Source organism: Hylaeus volcanicus, chromosome 2 (assembly GCF_026283585.1).
Source record: "Hylaeus volcanicus isolate JK05 chromosome 2, UHH_iyHylVolc1.0_haploid, whole genome shotgun sequence".
Taxonomy (NCBI): domain Eukaryota; kingdom Metazoa; phylum Arthropoda; class Insecta; order Hymenoptera; family Colletidae; genus Hylaeus; species Hylaeus volcanicus.
Genome location: NC_071977.1, coordinates 20,206,400 through 20,227,603, shown reverse-complemented (window position 1 = coordinate 20,227,603; position 21,204 = coordinate 20,206,400).

The window sequence follows — 21,204 nt, the reverse complement described above, 5'->3', positions numbered from 1 at the left end:
AGGGTCCAAGATGGTTTGACTTTGATTCCTTCTGTATGTGTGAAAATAAAAACTCATTAAAAAATGTATAAACATCCACGGTCTAATTATGACAAACTATCAAGCTGGAAATATTTCTATTAGTCGTGCAGTTTCTTTTCTACGTCCGTGTACATCAAACATGCACGCCATCTCAAAGGAATGAACGCGATGGCAGAGAAGAAAGGATAACTCAACGTGACACCATAATAATAAAACGTAGCCACGAAAATTCCATAGGTGTTATTCTAAATACACTGTTCGCGCAAGGAATTTTAATGGAAACCCCGAATGGCAAACAGGAGCCAAGTCAGGTTTACGTATGCCAGCGATGTCGCTCGAAGTGCGCTCATTCCAAACGATCAAACGTGAGTAACAGAAAATAAGAAAATGATAATTCTACATCCTAATTTTTTAGAGACACTGCAAATTGAGAATACAAATTTTCAGTTATTTTATTTTAAGTTTTATGGCCACGCACAATCGGATATTTATAGCAGTTCTCTCATAAGTAGATATAAAATAGAAAATGGTAAATAGTAAGCTGGTACTAGACAATTTTGATATTTATGAGAGGTTCGTTAATTATTTATCACTCTTCATAACTGAATTTTACAAAATTTTATGATCGTCATATAATAATACAGTAAGCTCTTCGAGCTTTATAGCTTTAGCGTATTGAATATTAATGTTGAATATTTCTCTTGCACATTTTCATAGATCTCCCCCATATTTTCATTTGCCATAAATGCATAAACATCCGCAGTATAATCATAATAAAGCGATCGAAAAAATTAAAATAAATTGTAAATGTCCTCGTTAATTTGCAATACACTCAAGGTTCTTTTAATTTTCCAATTTCTATTTTAATCTCCCCTTTAATTTTAAAATGTAACTTTATCGAGAATCAGTTTGTTCCAAGCATAAGTGTGCTTCACGAGCAGAAGGGTGGCTTTAGGTTGTTCGACTTCACTGCCCAATTCTAACCTGAGCCCGCCCCTTCAATCGAGGAAATCGAATCGGGCCAGTCCGCAGAAAAAAAGTTACGGTCCGCGATGAATTTCCGATCCCGACGTGGCTCATAAATCTACTGACCGTGATAAGCAATAATTAATGATTTACAGATTACATGGACAATTAAAAAATTCCATTGATCCGACTTCCATATATATCTTCCGCCAATAAATCACAATTTACCGTTCGCATGAAATATTATTAATACCGTTACTGGCTACGCGAATGTCCGCGCTTCGGTCGCCTCGATCTATTGCAATTTCACGCTCCCAAATTTTATTATTCCCCTCGAAAGTTTCCGACACTGGTATAGAATCACGATCCCTTTGTTAAATCGTATAACGGAATATAATTCATGGGCAAGCAAACGTATGTTTTCTAATAATTAATAAATCTATTTCTGAAACTTCAATTTCATTTTTGTTTAATTTTAAACAAAAGAATTTTTGTGCACGAACCAAATATATCCTAGACTCTATAAAATTAACGAACACATACAATGAAAATAAAATCATTGTTCACTAATCTCACGCTAATGTATTTATTTTTTGTAATGTTACATTTTGACACATGGTTTGTGTAATTCTCGTAATAGATACAATTGTTTAAGGTAAAATTATAGTTGCATGTTCAGGTGTATACAAAAATATAACGAACATTCCATCAAAGCAAAAACGTATTAAGATACCATAATAAAAATTTGTCTCTTTAACATTGTACATACAACGAGAGGATGAATATATTAAGCTTCGTTTATTTTTTAACAAGTTAAGGTCAATTGAAAAAAGGTGACACGTAGGTGAAAAATAAATCTCCAGAACTTCGAGTATTTTGTTCAAGACTCAAATACACGACAAAGCCATGAATGGTTCGAAGCATTCGACAAATCTACAACGCTCAAAGCCACCGCGGGACCTGTTAAACTCTGATTTACAAACCAAAATTTAGTGGGTCCTAAATTAAAGTGGCAAAACGACGATATTCATCGTGTCATCGTTTCCATCAATGCCAAAGGCGCTCTTCCTGAGAGGGCAGCTTTACTAAATCTTCGTGACAGTGAGCCACAAAAGAGCCAAACAAAAGAAAACTGCTTGTCCTTAAAGCGTTCTTCTGATACGCGCAGAGTCGCGAACCGAAGTAAAACTTCCCTCGAACCCTCTTCTTCTGTATTCAATGAAAAAGACTTCGATAGTTCGTTCTTTTTGTCTGCAGAAAAGTTTGAAGGATTCGTATGAATTAAAGACTTATCATTATGCTATCTCAAACTAGGTAGTGTGTATTATTTACATACGTTTCAATTAAATTGTGTCAAAGGCATTGGGAGAATCTATAAATATTAAAATTGAATTTACTTGATGCAAGATAGTGGAAGCGTCTAAATAACAAGTTTTGAAGATCTTTTTATAAGCATATGTTAATTATTCATGCAGTTTATGATTTATAGAGGAATACAAAGAATTCCTATGTATGAATTAAAATAGTAATATTATTTATATTAAATTATCTTCTCAACCAGGACTAGGCATCACTTATGCTAGAAATTACTAGTATTGGACCACATAAATTGGGACATATATCAGAAACCAACTGTTTGGTACATTCCACTTCAATTTCACTATATTTCTATTATAAGGAATTTGTCGAAAAATATAATATCACACAACATACTTTCACCCATGAAGATCCCAATATCAACTTCAAAAAATAGGTCAACCCCCAGTAATCAGCAAGAGAATACTAAAACCTCTACGACTGTGCGTGTGTCAACAAATTGTTTATCTAGATATTGTGTACAGATAATAACAATATGATACGTCGCCGATACAACGCAACAAAACACAAGCGTACGAAGTTACGAACAAGATCCGATGCAAAGCGTTAGATCTATACCCGCGTAAGGTAACATTAACGAAAGCCAGCGTATCTCATAAGTAGATTGCCAGGTATCGCGTGGCATCCGTAATCAACCAGATCGGACCGTCGTTGGATCTCGCTTTTCATTTAAGATAAGGGTCAACAGCCCCGGCGAGATTATCCGCTCATCAAGATCAGCTATCCGGCGTTACACACAGTTCCAAGATATCATCAATTTCCTGTCTGGGATACAGCGCGAAACTTGCCGCGGGCAGAAACGATAAACACGAAGAACATCCTGCGGCCTGAATAATTCGGTCTTAACCGAGCAACCAGAATGGGCTTGCGTCGAATAAGTGCCAAATAGTTACTTCATAATAATCCATAATTTTACTTCAATTAGCGCCTGGGCGATGAGTCACGCAGTCAGCGTCCTAGTACCCTAAGCTTTCGTCTGTTTGGTGTCTTCATCGCGGAATTGATGTAATACGAGGAGAAAAGGAGGATGATGATGTTCAGATTCCAGGGCGAGCTTCTTGACCCTGTGAACTTGAGGCATGGCGCAGTTGTTAACTGATGATGTGTACTGGAACTGGTTAAAAGCTGTACAATGTTGCATTGGTGGATAAATGAGCCGTTTGAATAAAATCACATTTGGATCACATCAGACTAATATATCAAATTCAATTCAAATTATTAATAGATGATCATTTCAGTGGATGATATTGATATAAATGGATCTAATGTACTTTTCATATATGAGTTTGAATGTTCATTAATATATCAACGAAATGAAATATTACTATATGACATAATAAAATAAATGATAATATTACACACCCCACGAAAATGATCCAGTTTTATTATCCGAGCGGATAATAATACTACACACCTTAAGAAAATGATCCAGTATTATTCATAGTTGAAGTGTTTTGGAGGTTTCAAAACGAGCTAACGTGTTATTAATATTCCGGTTTGGAGTAGTACCGATTTCGTGGTCATTAGCGATTATATGGGTCCTGTTTTGGTTACCTAGGTACATAGGATAAATTTCATATTGTGTTCTTCGTGAGGGGTTTGAATGTGAGTGCCATATTAGAGGTTCAAACACCCTCTCTCTTTCAAGTCCTCTTATTAAGCAGGCCTGAAACGAAAATAAATATAAATAAATGCCTGTCTAACTTCGCAATCGAATGGACACCGTCTCGCCAGAGATCTCCTTTAGAAACGAAAAGGGGTGTGAGTCTTCCGAAGCGCAAAACGCGCTATTTGTCGCTGCTCGGACGACAAGCGAGAGGAGCCGTTTCGAGGTTATATTAATCGCTCGTTCACGCGCATTAATTTTAAGCGGCCATCCTGATGCAGCCCCGCGATTATTTGTATACGTCCAATCGGCCACGTGATCTGCATTTTTGAAATGGTCGTTTTACCGAAAGCTGGTCGGCTGCCAAGTAGCCGCTATTGGGACGGGTTCAACAGCCCCCGCCGCCTGGACCGTCTGATTTGGCCTCATTTACGACGGGGCACAAAAATTCTTGTAAATTGGCCGTAATTTAGCGTACAATGGGACGAGTTGTGCCAGTGGTTAAACGTGGCCTTTCCACTTCCACGGCTTCCACTACGTTGCAACGAAACTTTAAACCCCCACGGTACATTCATAACATCCAACGCGCGTGCCCCCTTCCTCACCGTCGAAGATTATGATTCGCATTCGGAACGACATCGGCAATTTAGTCCTCCTTAATGCCGGCAACCCCTTTTATTCGTCAATTTTTAGCTGGATTTAAATCGCGAGGGGATAAAGACGCAAAAATTGTTAATGGCCCGGTGGTATTCGTCAACGTTAGGGGACCCGCATGCATCATCAAAGGACCTAAATAAACCTAACGCACGGTATTCTCGTCCTCGTCGTGCCGGAGGAATACTATCCTCCCGATACGCATGCCTGAGATTCCTCTAACATGCATTTACAGTGTACGTACATTCGACCGTTTTATTTGATATTTTGTTCGATAAAGAAATGTTCACGGCGAAAATGGAAATCGAATTTTACGAGCACTTCTTATTAATATGTAAGAGTGGAAGGCTGCAGAAACGTGGGGATACCTTTATCGTGGATTCTTGGGGTATGTAATTGGATAATAAAAGGAAGATATTTATATAAGTACGAAAATATGTGCAGTAAACGTATGTACAAAACTACGAAGGCACGAATCGAAAATATAAATAGAAAATAACGTGATGAAACAGTATGTAGAGAGAGATAGAAATAAAGTTCATGTTATCCACGAATTGAACGACACAAACCCTTTTGTTTTTCAGTGTTTTATGATTAAAATAAAAATTCTTACCTAAAATGAATTTAAAACTTTCTAGAACAAGGAAAATATAACGCAGAGATACCATTTATTAGATAATACAGGATATTCCCATTTCAGGATACGCAATAATGCAAGATAATCCAGGCGCAGTGCAGGGTTCATGTATGAAGCGAAAAACAAACGATCGTTGTTACAGTAGAAGCGTCGTGATTACTATTAATTAAGAAATTAATAAGCAACGTAGGAAACGACCCAGGAACACGAACGGAGGTTCCCGTCAAGCAGTGGAGCTAGACACGCCTGTGCAGCATATCTAATGCGAATTAAGTACCATGCATTTGTCTGCGTCTTTCTTCTTCTTCTTCTTCTTCTTCTTCTTCTTCTTCCGCCTCGGCGATAATTTTTCACTGACCCAAATAATCCTCTCACGGAATCCTCTGATGATACGTAAAAGATAAAACACCAAACAATCTCGCTAACTATTTTAAATACTCGACTCTAGTAAATTAAAACTAACCTCATTTTAACTTGCGCAGAAAATGTAAAAGTATTTTCCTTCGCGAAAAAAACTCCCATTTCTGTAGTTTTGAAAATATTGATCTGAGATATCTTTTTCGTAAGTTCGTCCGACACGAATATATCTTTGATATTTCGACGTTTAACCTTCTATGGGCCGAATTTTTTTGTTCTGCAAACAACTTACAAGAGATTAGTTTGATATTTCAGGTAGATGATGCTACCAACTGTCGTTCATATTGTTATTGAATATCAGAGACATTATATGTATAATTATGATGTATACGTCATCTTGTGAAAAAAATAAGATTATTTGTTAAAATAGTACCATTTGAATCTCGATATATTAGCATGTGATCTGAAAGTTACACGGGCTCATACAGGGTTAAATTTTCGGGTTCCCTTTAGGAACGTGTTGTAATTAAATGTGTAAATATATAATAAATAAATTGGAAAAGTACCCATGTTAAAAACACGTGTATTTGTATAATCGTAGTTAATAAAATTACCTAAATAAAGTTTCATTTCTTGGTTTAATGAACGAATTCTTGCGAAAGAAAGAAATTTAGCTTCTTTAAATCGGAACCTGAAATTAATTGTAAGATAAAAATCATTCGAAACTTGTTTATGTACGAATTTATACGATAACGTAACTTCTCCTGACGTAAGGTACAGTAGATACAGATCTTCGCCAGACACATTAGAGAAAAATTCCAGTGTTTACGATTATATGACAATCCATGCCGCAACACACGTAAAAATAAATTTGGTGTCGTTGCAAAGGGAAAATATGCTTGCATGGTTCAAATGCGACTTATACGATACGAAAGGATTACATATAATACTGTAGTAAAAGAAAGAATGTATAATTAAACACAATGCTGGAATACCATACAGGAAAGAAATCCATAAACGTGCAGGAAGTTTTATGCTTGAGACACGCAACATAAATTAACCACCTGACTATAAAAAACGTGTATACATACAATCATAATTTTTCAACGTCGTTATTACACAGGAATTATACCCATGTCACAAAATGTGTCTCCTAGAAGTCAACTATCATTAAAAATAATAGTACAAGAATTAATTGGCAATGGTTTATGGATAGTAAAGTATAACGAATATAAAACAATTTAATTTTTAACTGTGGTTATTGAACCTTAAAATGTATAGAAGTTTCTATCTAAATTTCAAAGTTTTCAGTGTAGGATGTGTAAATAATAATAATTTAAAAAATATCCAAAGAAGAGGGAATTTTTTTGGAATCACATTAACTGCACTTGAATTGACTAAACTAAACACCATGTCATATTTAAATATGCCGTAGGCCTCTAAATAAGTGTGAGGATCTTTGAGAAATTCTAACTCTGACTTAAACAAATTATTACACTCCCGCAAAAGTAAATACGTATGTAAATAAAAAATTCTCAAAGAATTGAATACAATCCTTTGAAAAGCACAGTAAGCGTGAAACAGTTGTTTGATAAATCCAATTCGAGTTTAATTGCACACCAACCGTGAGCTTTTCGCGAAACGATTAAGAAGAAGTGACTGGCCGAAGATTCGCCACACGAGATCGTCGTATTTCGGTAGCGACAAATCGAAGACACGTGTAAGCGGACAATGCCACAAACAAGAGACACGTGTACGCTATCCCCGCAGACAGCCAGCGGTGACAGCCGCAAAAGTTTTGTTATTCGACGTCAAGATAATAAGCAAACGGCCGTGGGACGAACGCGAGGCTGGAAGAAGAGCGACTAGCCGAGGAAACGAAGAGCTTCAACCGCGAACCCTAATTGAAGTCGAGCTAATTTCGTTTTTCGAAGTAACAGGGCTAACGTCGTCTCCTAGCATTTTTTTTTCTGCGAAGCACCTAATTTGAAACGAAGAGTCGATAGAAGACATCCTATAGTCATAGAAATCATAAACATAGATATAGACTTACTGGAACTGAACAGGATTATGTAGGTACATTATTTTTTCTAAATGTAATACAAAAGACTACAAGACTACTATTGAAAGCTTTGAAGTTCAAGTAGAAACACATATACATTTTGAGACTAGGCAACTAGAGAATAATAAAAAATAAAATAATTTATTTATATAACTTTGAAAGAATCTTACAAAACCATGATCATGCTGTTTCCTTTTAGAAACATCTATTACAAGAACCTTCTAGTATAAGTCTCTCATTATCCAGTTCAAGTATATATATTAAAGAACACACAAATAGCCTAGGAATAATATCTTTTTTGAAAGACAGAATAAAATTCTCGCAATACAAGGTCAGCCAGTCCCAAGCTCTCTACCACAATTCTTCTCAAAGTGCCAACAAAGAAGACTTACTTAAAAAATTAAATAAAAGAAAGCACCTGATCGACAATCCCACTTCAAAATCAACTAGAATGCTCTGATCTAAACTCTGAATCCCGTTCCATCTTCCATCGTAACAGATCTCGAGCGTTGATCCCCGAACGCATCCTCAGCGCTTCCAACCGAAAGGCAGCATCCTCATCGCGAGACCGCAAACTGTATGGATGGAAAAGTAAGAAACTGCTAATGATTACAGGCAACACCTGTAATACCGCATTCGTTACTTTCAGATAGCTAGAATAATTCTCGATATCAGTGGGGCCTCGCGTGATTCACCATCATAAAGGATACACAGGCTTTTTCGCGGTGCTACCGGCTCATCTGCGTCTCACGTGTTGCGGCCTCTGGCCGTGCTCACGCCAGCAACGTGCCGGGGGGACGACCGATCGCGTGAAAGTATGTATCTTGGAATCATGCGACCTTGAGACTGGCAAATGCACGCGGAAGTCTTCGTGGTCGGGGAGTCGGCGAACCACTCTCGTTGAGAGCCTCTGCGACGCAAACATCTCCCTTCTCTACGACGAAATTCGAGAGACGAGCCGCGACTTCACGAGTTCGAAAGCTGACCAACTTCCCGTCATAAGACGATGGGAAATAATATAATCGTTGTCCGTCTAATCCTCCTAATAATTCAAATAGTTCAGGTATAACCTTCGTTAGGTAATTACATAAAAGATTGGCAGCTCGTTTGATTTCTTAGCAAAGGAAGAAAATAACCTTGAATAGAATGTGAAGTAGAAGAGGTGTTGAGGATTGAAATGTTTCTCATTTTCGAATATGTCTGCACACATATTTAACTCTTTGCACTCCAAGCAATTTAGCTATATGCAGGTAGCCAACTCCAAGACTTTAAATTATACGATTTTTTTTAGAATTTTACATTTTTATTAACCAAACATAAATTTAATGATAAATTGTGGACAGTGACACTGGCCGTAAGAGTAGAACGCCTTCAAGTGCCTGGGCTGTACAGCTGGCCTTAGGAGTGCAAAGGGATAAGTTTCATATTAAGAAACATAATTATGATAAGAAATTATGAGTAGATGGCTACATTTTCGATTAAACTTCATTTATAAATGTTTCTATTTTTCGAAGTATAAGAATTAATTCAATAAAAGACATGAAAATGAACTTGCAACTTGAAAGGCCGCATTATGCTGCTTCTAGAGAGATGAAGGAAGGTAATAGAGCAAAATGAATTCTGTGCAACTCAGTAATGTAACATAAACCATACAATATTCTGTATGTATTACTTATTGATATGTTGGATGACCAACCTAGTGATTCAGTACAGATAAGGATATCGGAACCAGTTATTACAGAAAGTTTGCGAGGACATGAATGTTTCATCCTAGACGAGTTGGGCATTAAGTACCAAGGGACATACATAACCCCTCTCCGCCCAAGAGGTCTATAAGATCTAAACATCTTCGAAAAAGCAGCATTATTGTTGCGATCCCTATGCGTGACAGTTTGTTATTTTATTTCCACAAGTATTCGTTGTATCCGTAGTTGTATATCCGAAATACTCGAATTATATTTATAAGTGTACAAATCGGTCTCCACGTTTCTCTCCTGAATCCCAATAAATAAAATGAAAGAAACTTTCGGGACTACTGACTACATTTCACCAAAACAGATTTTTCCTGCGAACCCTACACCCTCAACCAAACATTTTCAAGCCTCCTAGTCTTCGCAGGGCCAAAGCTGATTTCCCCAATAAATAGCGAAGGAACACGAGATCTCATTGCATTCACGGAAGCCCTTACCGAAAGTTCGAGCGACAAAACTGTTGCGGCATCGCAAATGCACCGTGACGCGTTCCAACGGCGGCGCCTAAAAGTCACCGTCCCAGCCAATTAATTCCGGTCGTGCAAGTAGTTCATCAAGTTCGCTGGTCGAATGTTTACACGAGCCGACAGCGGCCTAACGAAGACCGCGCCGCGGCGGAATCTGTCCTTTTTTCGCATTCCCCGGGGTGTGTCCTCTGACCCGAACCTCGTGACACCTACGAACCCCACGGACTGGGAGAGTCTGTCGTTATAAATAGAGAGGCCGAAAATACCGCGAGCGGCTAGGCATTCTGCGAACTCTCTGCTCGTTCTGTCCGTGGTATATAGAGGCTCGTGGCGTACACCGTGGAGAAGGACGAAGGGCGGGGGAGATGGGACAATGCGTACCGTGGACAATTATATGCGACGAATGCGTGCCCCGGTGACATTGCGCCAACGAAGAGGACGCCCGAAGAAAAGAAGGACTATGGTCTCTCTTAGCGGCGTCGAAAGACGGCAAAGACGAGGACCGCGAGGAGCCGCTGCGCCGCTTCGACGAGAAAAAAGAACGCACAAAGAGGATGACTTGGCGCCAGTATTATCTTGGGTCGGACCAAATTTTGACGGAACCGAGGAGCTCGAGTTTCGTTGGTTGCAAGTGAGTCGTTGCGTTGGTGGAAGGAAGGAGGATCGATCGCAATTGACGCGAGGAATCAAAGTAGTCCACGTCTCAAAAGAATGCGATTGGTTCGATAGGGTTTGAAGTAGGCCTTATTGGATTGGTACCTCTTGGTTCATAAGACAGATGAACAATAAAATCTCGTTGGACATTAAATTTAATTCGAGTCCATATGAATAGCCAAAATAGTGTATACCTTTTGAAGGAGGCCCTCTGTAATATGCACACTTCGCTTCTTCGATTTTAAGAATCGAAGCGATTGCAGAATTGTTGGAGACTAGGACATGCCTTCTCGATGGAAGTTGCTTGTTGGAGCTTCAGGTGTCGCACTGTCGATGACTGTTATAACGCCTTTCATCTGGATATTGAAAACTTGTTTTAGAGAAGAGTGTCTTGCAACTTCCCGAAAAGGTGTGGTACATTTTGTTATGTCTCACTTCCGCCGAAATACTCTACTTTTTTACCACCAAATTAATTCCATATTGTACACCTATTATATCTCTCACACAATATCCTCCTGCATCACACATCTCCCATACGTAGCGTCTTATGTAAAAATCTTTACGATTTATTATCAACAGATAAATTAAACCATGCTTACATTTATTTAAAATTTGAGAAGGTTGCTGGGCCTCTGCAGTCCTACTGCATACTACATTTTCCTAGACCACTGGTTGACCATTAACAGTACTTTTTCCTCTGCTATGATTGATCGAGACAATTCACATATGCAAAAAAACTATGAGAATCTCCACGTTTATCCGACAAATATTAATATGTCAATTGATCAAATACACATAGACGCATTTCTCATGAATAATACATTATCTAGTAAATTGTTTGTTATGTTCTACATTCGATACGTTAAATAAATAAAATTGACATTTCTGTTAAACAGAATATATGTTCTAATGTATCGCACAACAAAAAATATGTCAACTGAATTATGGTCAGGTGTATACTGCAATAATGAATAAGGTACTATCGTGTCCGAATATCAATACGACACTGAATTTCCAACCAATAAGACAGAAACCAAGTCTAACCGAGGAGTCCCGCTATCAGATCCGGAACGAAACGCAGTGATTTTTTCTCTCAGCCACCTAATGAACGTTAATAACTTGCCTGTGAATTTACGATTATGGAGGCACCTGATGTTTCTTTTCACGGTCCTCTCGGTAGAAAGGCCTGGCTACCGTCGGTTCGCCTGGGATTCTTATTACTCGTTTTCAGCAAACGCGTCTCTCTAGGAATAAACTTAATGGTATGGCGCGTACGTGCATGAAGAATCTCGATACTTTATGGCAGTGCTTATCGTTTAGCCGGTCTGTCGCGGCCAAATCGTACTACCGTCTGCTAGCCACCTCTTATTTTCATCATTAAGCCGTGACTAATCTTCCATATTACCGCGACAAAGCTGGCCGAAAGCCTGGCACCCTGCGCGGCTCGTGAACGTGCCAAAACCCGCTCGGGAAAAAGTCTCGTTACACGCACGGTCGCGAATTCGAGGTGCGAACGTCTTCATGGTAAATTGCACGCACCTCCGCTTCGTAGACGCGACAGTGAAACTTTAACCATTCAACGCTGACATTCGTACGTCGAGCGAGACGAACGAACCGGATATTACCCGAGACGACAGTTTCGGGGCGTTTCCGTCAGGTAAACGAGGCACTGGAAAGACTAAGGGCGGAGGACGTAGCTTGAGGAGGATTTTGCAAAGTGGTGTTCCTTCCTTGTAATTATTTATGGTGGAAGTTACTCTTATAGCTTGGTAAGATTTAGGTAAATATGCTGTGGAAGATTGGAGTTGATATCTATGTGGAAGTTAATATTGTAGCTTGGTAGGATTTAGGTTAATGTAGCGTGGAAGGTTAGAGTTGATACGTGTCAATAGTTTCCTGATGAAGATAAGAAGAAAATAACAAACGTTAGGTATTTTATAAGACTTTAAACTGGGAGGACACAGGTATTTAAATGTGGACAGTATCGTCATTTTTATCCTCAAAACGATGAAACCTTAAAGCTCATTCTCAAACGACTTCTCAATGAATTTCTTCAAGTCGAATACGCAGACCTGTCTTGTTAAAGCGTCTATTAAGGTTAATTAACCTAGAAAAGTCCCCCAGAATCGCTGTATATAAACTACACACAAGCAATTTTCTCTTTTTACTCATATTATAAAAGACTTACACTTTATCCAACAAAAATAATCGCTATCAAATTATGTTTCGTGGCAAACGAGAAAATGTACCGCTACCTAATACACTTCTTCTCGGTTCTACGTCTAATGAGAAATCAGGCAAAATACTTGTGCACGAGGAAAATTACAGCGAAGTTGACGAGTCAAATGAAAGCATCAGAAGTAGCAAACGAGGCGGAAGATTCATTTTAGAAAATATGCTGCGGGATGCCGCTGGCAATTAATTCAATTACTATCAAATCATAGTTTTCAACGTAACGGGCAACTCGGCTCGAGAGGGAAGGGGGTACGGGGAAGAAAAATGAAGCGAAATGGCGGAAGCCCTGGTGATTAGTCTTCGTTTGCAGGGTTTCCTGCCGTGTTTACATTCTTGCGTATGATGAAGATACCCGTTCCCATGAAGGATATCCCGTGCCCGTTATTCACAGCAAAACTTCGAAGTGAAGTCGTTACGCTGTCTCGTATTTACCGGCTGTGTTTTCGTTTTCTATTTACCCTTTCTCTCCGGTCCCTCTTCGTCTTCGTAAAATCAACGGGTTGGCTCGTTTCCTCGTCGAGCACAAACGCGTGCAGTCATCCTCGACCGCGTACTTATCTTCATGCTAATTTCCTTATTTGACTTCGTCGAGATGTGACGCCAGTCTTACGCGTATCAAGCCTAATCACAGGTCGTTGGGTAGATCGGTCTTTATTTTCTTGGATCGTTTACGCGAATCCCCCTTCGTCGTATTCGCTATTTATTACACTGGTAGACAAGTTGGCTTTATTAAAGGGAAGCAATTCCTCACTGTTTCTACGCGTGCAATTTTAATTGGAAATAGTTGATTCAAACGAAGTAATTTTCGTATATAGATGATTTGTTCGACGTTGCGGAAAGCTATAATCACTTCTTACTCAAGAAAGGTTTTATTGAAATGTTTAACTTCATGCCCTTTTGCAATTTTATTCTACATTGACTTACATTAACAGTATGCTTCGCCACATGTGTTTATTTTCCTGTGTTGCATGCCTCTTTTAGAGATTTATTATTGCCTCGGGAGCATTGTAATCACCCAGTGCCAGTTATTAACAAATTAGTTGCTAAATATACATTATCACCGGCATAGCACCGACATGACAGCAAATTTGTCGCAACGATTCAAGTTAATGGGCATTACGAAGAGGAAATAAAGAACAAATATGCAACTTGAACATTACATAACGAATAATATGAATCCCATTTCAAGAAGTAGAAATTTAGAATAAAAAACCAAACTCTATCTAACACGCGCATTTTACCTAACATGTTCATTGCTTTCTTGAAACAGGAAAATCTTCCTTTCACTCTAATAATTTGATTAACAACTACGCTGCGCGCAACTTTGCAGACTTGCGAGAGACCAGAGTAGTTAAATGGTACGATAAGGTCAACCTCTCAATGCCCACTTCTATTTTAGTCCACCATGGAAGTTGCATCACGTTTTATGACACTTCTACACAGGGTTTCACGACCTCCACGCGTTCTCAGTTATCGGAATTAACGACGCCTGACTTCGACGAAATTAAGTTTCGCTACTTAGGGGTCGTTAACAACAAATTTTACAACTCGAGGCTCGCTGAAACCAAGTTTCGCGAAACGAAGATTGCACGTGCTTCGGAACTTGACGTTGGTATCGGATTTCGCAACTCGCGAGTCGTCAAGTTTCGAGTTTCAGAAATCGTGGATCGACGATGAGTAGTCTCACGACTCGATGATAGTCAATATCTATGTAGTTTCACGAGTTAGCTACAGTCAGCGTTGACTGTCACGATTCACTATTGGAGTTTCACCACCCGAGGAGTGCTCGCGTCAATTTACTTGCTCGATATTAGATTTCTGGTGGGAAAATTTGTAATATCGCGTTCCACGATTCCGGGGATCGTTAGTATTCACTTCGTGGCTGGATTAGACGACGAATATAGATTTCCAGGGTCTGTAAATAGTCTGTTCCAGTGTTTCTCAAACTATAGTGATATGTTTACTGGCAGAGGTCTGTGAGCTCTCAGAAGAAGAAGAAGAAGAAGAAGAAGAAGAAACAAATTAAGTGGTTGAATAAAGAAATCTTTTTGTGTTACTTTCTTATTTACAAAAACAGTTCTCTGTCGCCATTGGTTAAAACCGTTCTACTTGTACTTATCATTTTATGCAAGTAATAAGATCTTTCCGATACTATGAAAAAAGCATGAGATCATCTGCTACTTTTTCATATTTATTTTTTTACACCGCTTTTGAAAACAATGTATGAAAAGCTTAATTAATTAAAAATAAAGAATTTTCATGTCCTGGTAAGTTCAATAATAATCACTGCTGACAATTTCACACAATAAAACAGAGCAAAATAATTAAATAAGACTGTTCCTAACATTTTATTAAAAATCAGTTCCCATGATTTACATTTATTCTCCTTTTCAGTGATGATTTACGATATCTCAGCTCCAATACAATAAAAAGTTCCACATTCTAAGGAATGTTATCATATACAGTCAGTCCCATAAGTATTTCTAGAAGAAATTTGACTAATTTAAATGAATCCTTCATGTTTATTTCCACCAAATAAGTTTATAATTGTAAATATATACATGTGTGATGTTTATTCATGTACATATTAATAAGGGAAAATTGATTTAGAAACATGAACCCTATCATTTAAATTAGACAAATTACTTCAATAGATATAGAGGATACGTATACTTATGGGACTGACTTTATATTCAACGATATATCGCTGCTGAAAAAGACATTTTACCAATAATTTCACACCGAATAACCATCAAATTTACTTAGAGCTAACCAAAATTGTTTTTTTAATTACTGACAAGTTCACAAATCGTTCACAACTCTTTTCAAACGATTCTTTCCAATCTCCTCATCGAGTGCATCTGGCTACACACAAGATGCAATGCAAGCCTCTGATAGGGAGGTGATTCGCACGCCTTCTGGTTTCAATCGACGATAAACCACGTGCAAAATATGCATCGACGCCACTCGCCAGCCAACGAAAAGCAATAATTTTTCAGTTCATTTGTTCGTTCGCGCCAGATCGACGGTTTATTATCTTATTATCGTTCGCGGGACCGTCTGATTGGTGTCATGGCAAGCGCCGCTTGTAACGCTAATTGCGAACTAGCAGAAGGGATCAAAAGTTCACGGGAGGAAACAGTGCGTTGGCTGATCGAAGGCCACTTCCGAGGATCGATTGTCTCGCATTCGTTCCGATCACGCATCGGGAAGCGACGCGCAGTGTGATATTTCAGCGATCTAGCGGGACAAAACGGTAATTTTCAATCAATAATAGAATGTCCATATCACCAGAAAACGTAAAAGCAGTCTCTTTCTAATTATGAATTTGAGTATCACGCTTAATATTTCTCAATTAAAAACGAACGCAAGGAAACTTCCTATTAAAAATATTTTGTTTTTTAAACTAATGAAAGACAATAAAAATACTGCTCATTTAGAGAGCCTATAATGAGACTATAAACGTTGAAAGACCCTTAGTATATTCCTAATCTCATCCTGAATGACATTGTTCTCCCATGTATCAGTAGGAACAAAGAGAACAAGTTCGAGAATCTAACAATTCTACTTTCTTTCTATTTAAGTAATCAGTTGTACAAACATATTGCTCATTTAGAGAGCCTATAATGAGACTATAAACGTTGAAAGGGTCTTAGTATATTCCTAATCTCATCCTGAATGACATTGTTCTCCCATTTATCAGTAGGAACAAAGAGAACGAGTTGGAGAATTTAACGATTCTACTTTCTTTCTATTTAGATAATCAGTTGTATTAGTACCTTCCCTGCCAGAAAGAGACGTGACCGAAATTAGCCACGCAGGACGTCGAAGTAATTCCTCATTCCCCAGGGCTGTTCGCCTCGTAGCTGTTTTCTTTCCTTCGTCCGAGTCGTACTCTCTTCATACCGATCAGTCCAAGAGTACACGGGATGCTAATCACTCGTCAGAGATTGGAGTTCGTGGAAGGGTTTCACGCGAGTTCCAGTATACCCTCGGTACCGTCGGAACGTACAGTACGAAATCACGGACGAGTGGAAGTAAATTATTGCCTTCGACGTCAAATTCCGCGCCGTTCCCCGTGTATCCGAGATTTGTAATTGCGGACCTCGGACTGAGCGTCGTCTTTCGAAATTTTATCGTTGGCTGAAGGAAACGGTACCTGCGTGAGGGGCATATGTGATCATCGGTATGCAACTTCGATCTTCTAATGTATTTATAATACTTGAATACTTTATTATACACGAATACCAACCAATCTATACAAGCAGGTTTTGTTATTTTTGCGAAGAAAAATTTTCTTCTTGATTTTTAAATTAAATGAAAATTATTGGGTTCTCTAGAAAATTCGTGCAAATTTTTAAGAAAAATATTGATATATATTTATTGAATTACACAGGCACTATTTTGTTCCACAACCTTTCCACCTTTCAAGGATGTATACATAGTATTTATTTCCAACCATTCCGATATATTCAGGTATAGATTTATCTACTCTCTCGTACCTATCTACTGCACCTAAAATAGCTCGCTATGCGCTCGATGCTTCCTCGAATCGCAATTGGTTAAAAAATCCCCGTCCTGTTCCGCACGGAAATACACCCGCGTAGTGATAAATCTAAATTACGCTATATATACTCTCCTCAACGTCAACTGTAGAATGATTCTGACATCCCGCTTTCCGAATAACGCTCCCACGAAGTCGCTGGCGTGCTGCCTAATTGCCAACACATTGGCTCGTAAGAAATTACTTGACTCATTTTGGGAATGCGTACTCGACGTTGCGTAACCTCGCCTACGCAAAAAAAGAGTTCGCGTTTAACCGCGAACAGCCGCGAGGGGAATCGGGGAGTCCGCTTCGCGAACGGCTCCTCGCGGAGACGTCCGAACATCTGTTTTATACACGCCGTGACCGCTAATTATTCCTGGGATACGTTTAATAATAAACCGAGACCCGCGAACGAAACTTTATATTCCAATTAGTGGTTGTCTCTTCCACCTCCCCCTTGGTCCGCTAGGAGGCCCCGAGAAGTCAACGATTCCGGGCATTTCATTTGTACCGTGTGACAGTGGAAAATTGTTCATTCTCTATAAAGATCTATAAAGAGATCTATAGCGGCGGACGTGTCCCGTTCTCGGTTGACATTCTAATGCAGCACAGATAAATTGGATTGACAACTCGGATAGGCGAGATTGGCCTGGCTCCAGCGTCGAATACCTTGATTAATATGCCGGTAATTAGTTAGTGCTGCAACCGCGAGTTACAGATATTATTATGCTAATTACGCCGACGACGTTGAGTAATAGGCTGCACGTGAAGCAACGAACGGAGAGGCGAGCAAACCCACGTTTCTGCCATTTGTAGGGCCCGCCGTTCGGTTCAGCGTTCCGAAACCGGTGAGAAAAAAGAACGACTAGACCCGGAGGGAGAAAAAGGAACGGGAAGAAGGAACAGGGAATCCGCGCGAAAGGGTTACCTCGTGCGCCCTACCCGCGCCCTTTCGAGATATTTTCGATGTCGGTAGTTGAACGTTATTACCAAGAATTGAGGGGCAGGAGGGGGTGGTCGTCGTTTGGGATAGTTTAGGACTTTTCGATCTTAGAGAGATATATTCCTAATGAATATATCTAGTTGTTGTTGGCCAAATTATAATTGAGACTCATAGGAACATAGGTTAACCCTTTCAGACCTGGCGTCCATAATTGGGGACTCGACATTTAAAAATTGAGGAAAAACCAGTACAACGTTAAAAAGATGAGGAAGGGCCAGTTTACCTGGAAAACTACACTATTAGGTTTATTTTTTAATTTTTTCTATACTAATTTTAGCTCAAGTTAACCTTGAAAATTAAATTACATTAGTACGAGAAAAAAAAGTAACTCGGGTCTGAAAGAGTTAAAAAGTAAAGGAACATCATTTGCGTTTACCTCACTTTTCAGATGTTCACTTTTCAGACTAAAATGAATACTGATATTTAGAACAATACATATTTAAAACAATAAAATAAACTATATAATTTATGCTTTAAAGGAGAGTAAATATTGAATATCCATACAAATAGTGCCACTATCAAGCATCTAGTGTATTTGCACGAGGATCATATAGCAAATACAAATTTGTCTTTATTTAATTCAACAGAAATATTTGAATCAATATCTATCGACATCCTGGGCTGCACTGTGTTGTGAATTGCTTTGAAAATCGTCAACAAAAAATTAAGCACATCCAAGAACGGATATTTATAATGGAAAATGGGAACAGAAAACCAAGGAAGAGGTCGAAGGAGCGTTTGAAGGAAAAAAGAAGCAAAGGTTTCACGGTGGTCGAGCACGGCCTCTTGATTTACGATTTTCGTGGCTAGGACTGTCGAACTTGCATTTGAAGTGTACGTGGGTTGGCTCGGAGCCGACATTAGCTCAAGAATATATTCCTAAGTGGTACCAAATGCGTGCCCGTCCAGCTGAGAGTTTGTGAGGCAACAAATAGTATCATTGGAAAACAACCAATACGTGTGAAGATCGACGGTCATATATTACCAATGGGAAGAACTTGTCAGCTTAGAAAAGGTCATCGTGGGTGGACATGGGTCTAGGCAATCACACATAGAATCACGAAGTGTAATAGCTGTATAGTTGAAACATTTAAAATAAATACTGATACTGACATAGAATCACATATAGATATAGAATAGAGCATCGAACGTTGATACCAATAATTGGTAACCTCATGTTCTTTTACTACGTTTCTTACCTTCTTGAATAATAACTTCAAGTAGCTAAATTTCCTCCGCTTCCTCAGCTTCCCCCTCGATGCTAATGTTTGATTCGAAATTCCTGAAATTGGAGACTGATCGAACGATAAATTAAAAGTTGATTAGTAGATGGTACACCATCTTCTTTTACCTGAAAGAAAAATATACTCTATTAGTGTAACAAGCAGATCTCTTATATAATTCACTGTACGAGAATCATATAGAGTAAATACAGAATTTTCTTTATATAATTAAACAGAAATAGTTGCATCAATATTTATCGTCAACTAACACAGGAATGTTTCTGTTGTTTGTACTACTTTCTTCCATCTAAGAGACTTAAATATCATTCAAACGTTTCTGCTGCAATAAAGAATTCATCCTCTCACATCCAACTCACGTTTTTGCCAAGACACCAATCTAAAACAAAAATTCAACACATTAAGCCCTTAAAATTGAACCCATACAATAACCTTCACAAATACGCTGTTAGATTCCGAGCGAAGGAATGAACTGATAACACTGTTTTTTTAGTGAAACCCTAAAACTCTTTTTATTTGTACAACTACGTCCACACTGTGTCGGTGAATACCGAATTCTGTCTGGTTGTTGAGTTTTTACGGGTTCTTATATCGTTTGGAGGATGAGTGAAGTTAAGGATAGCTGTCAAAGGGGAGTATGGCTAGATCGGTTATCTATTACTCCACCAGAATCTTGCTCAGCTCTGGCCAAGATCACCACTGTTTCTCGAGGGCTCGAGGGCCCAGCAGGTCCATGATCCCTCGCGGAGGGGGCATCCCTCGGCGAGGGGAACAGAGGTAGGGCAACAAAAATGACTCGACTTCGAGGGACCGCGAGGCTCGAACTTCTTACCCGAGTTCCCGCCAGTATTTACGATCCCGTCGACGAGGCATCGTCCAGGGGCGACGGCAGGAAGGAACAACGCGAGAACGAACGAGCAGAGGTGGAACAGGGTAAAAAAGGGTGGAATACAAGGTGACGAGGTGCGCTGGTTCGGATATCGAAGGGACAGAAGAGGAGCTCGAGGTGAACAGTAAGAGAACATCGAGTTCCAGGTGAACGGTTAGGTGAGGAAGGGAGAGATAAACGCAGGGGAAGGCGGAGGAAAAGGTGCTGTCGAGAGGAGCGAAGAAAGATGAACGTTCGCCGCGGAGGAAATCGGCGAGACGCAAAAAGGCGTGGACGATGCAGGAAGAATCGACGATCGAGGAATCGACGATCGACGGAGCGACGGGGATGCTTCACGAAAATTCTCGATGGCAACCGCGAGATCGAATTCCACCGGGACGGTCCTGCTGAGTTTCAGCGCTGATCATCGACCACAGGCCGAGTTTCTTTTTCGTTCGGCCGCCTCTGATCGGATTTCGAACTTCGAAACTTCGCACGAGTATTCTCGCCCCGTGTGGTGCCACGACGAGAATGAAATGGTTACGCCGCGCGCCGCGTCGCACAGTGATCCCGATGGCCAAAATGCAATTTCTGAACTTTCGAATAGGCTTTCTTAAATATTGTGCGTGTGTTATATACACGGTCTGTCTAAAAAGAAACCGAACTTTTGCTATAAAAAGAAAAAAGTACAAGTAAAGTTTTTACACACACGTTTATTTACTCAAAATAATCTCCCTCTGCGTCAATACAGCGTGTAGA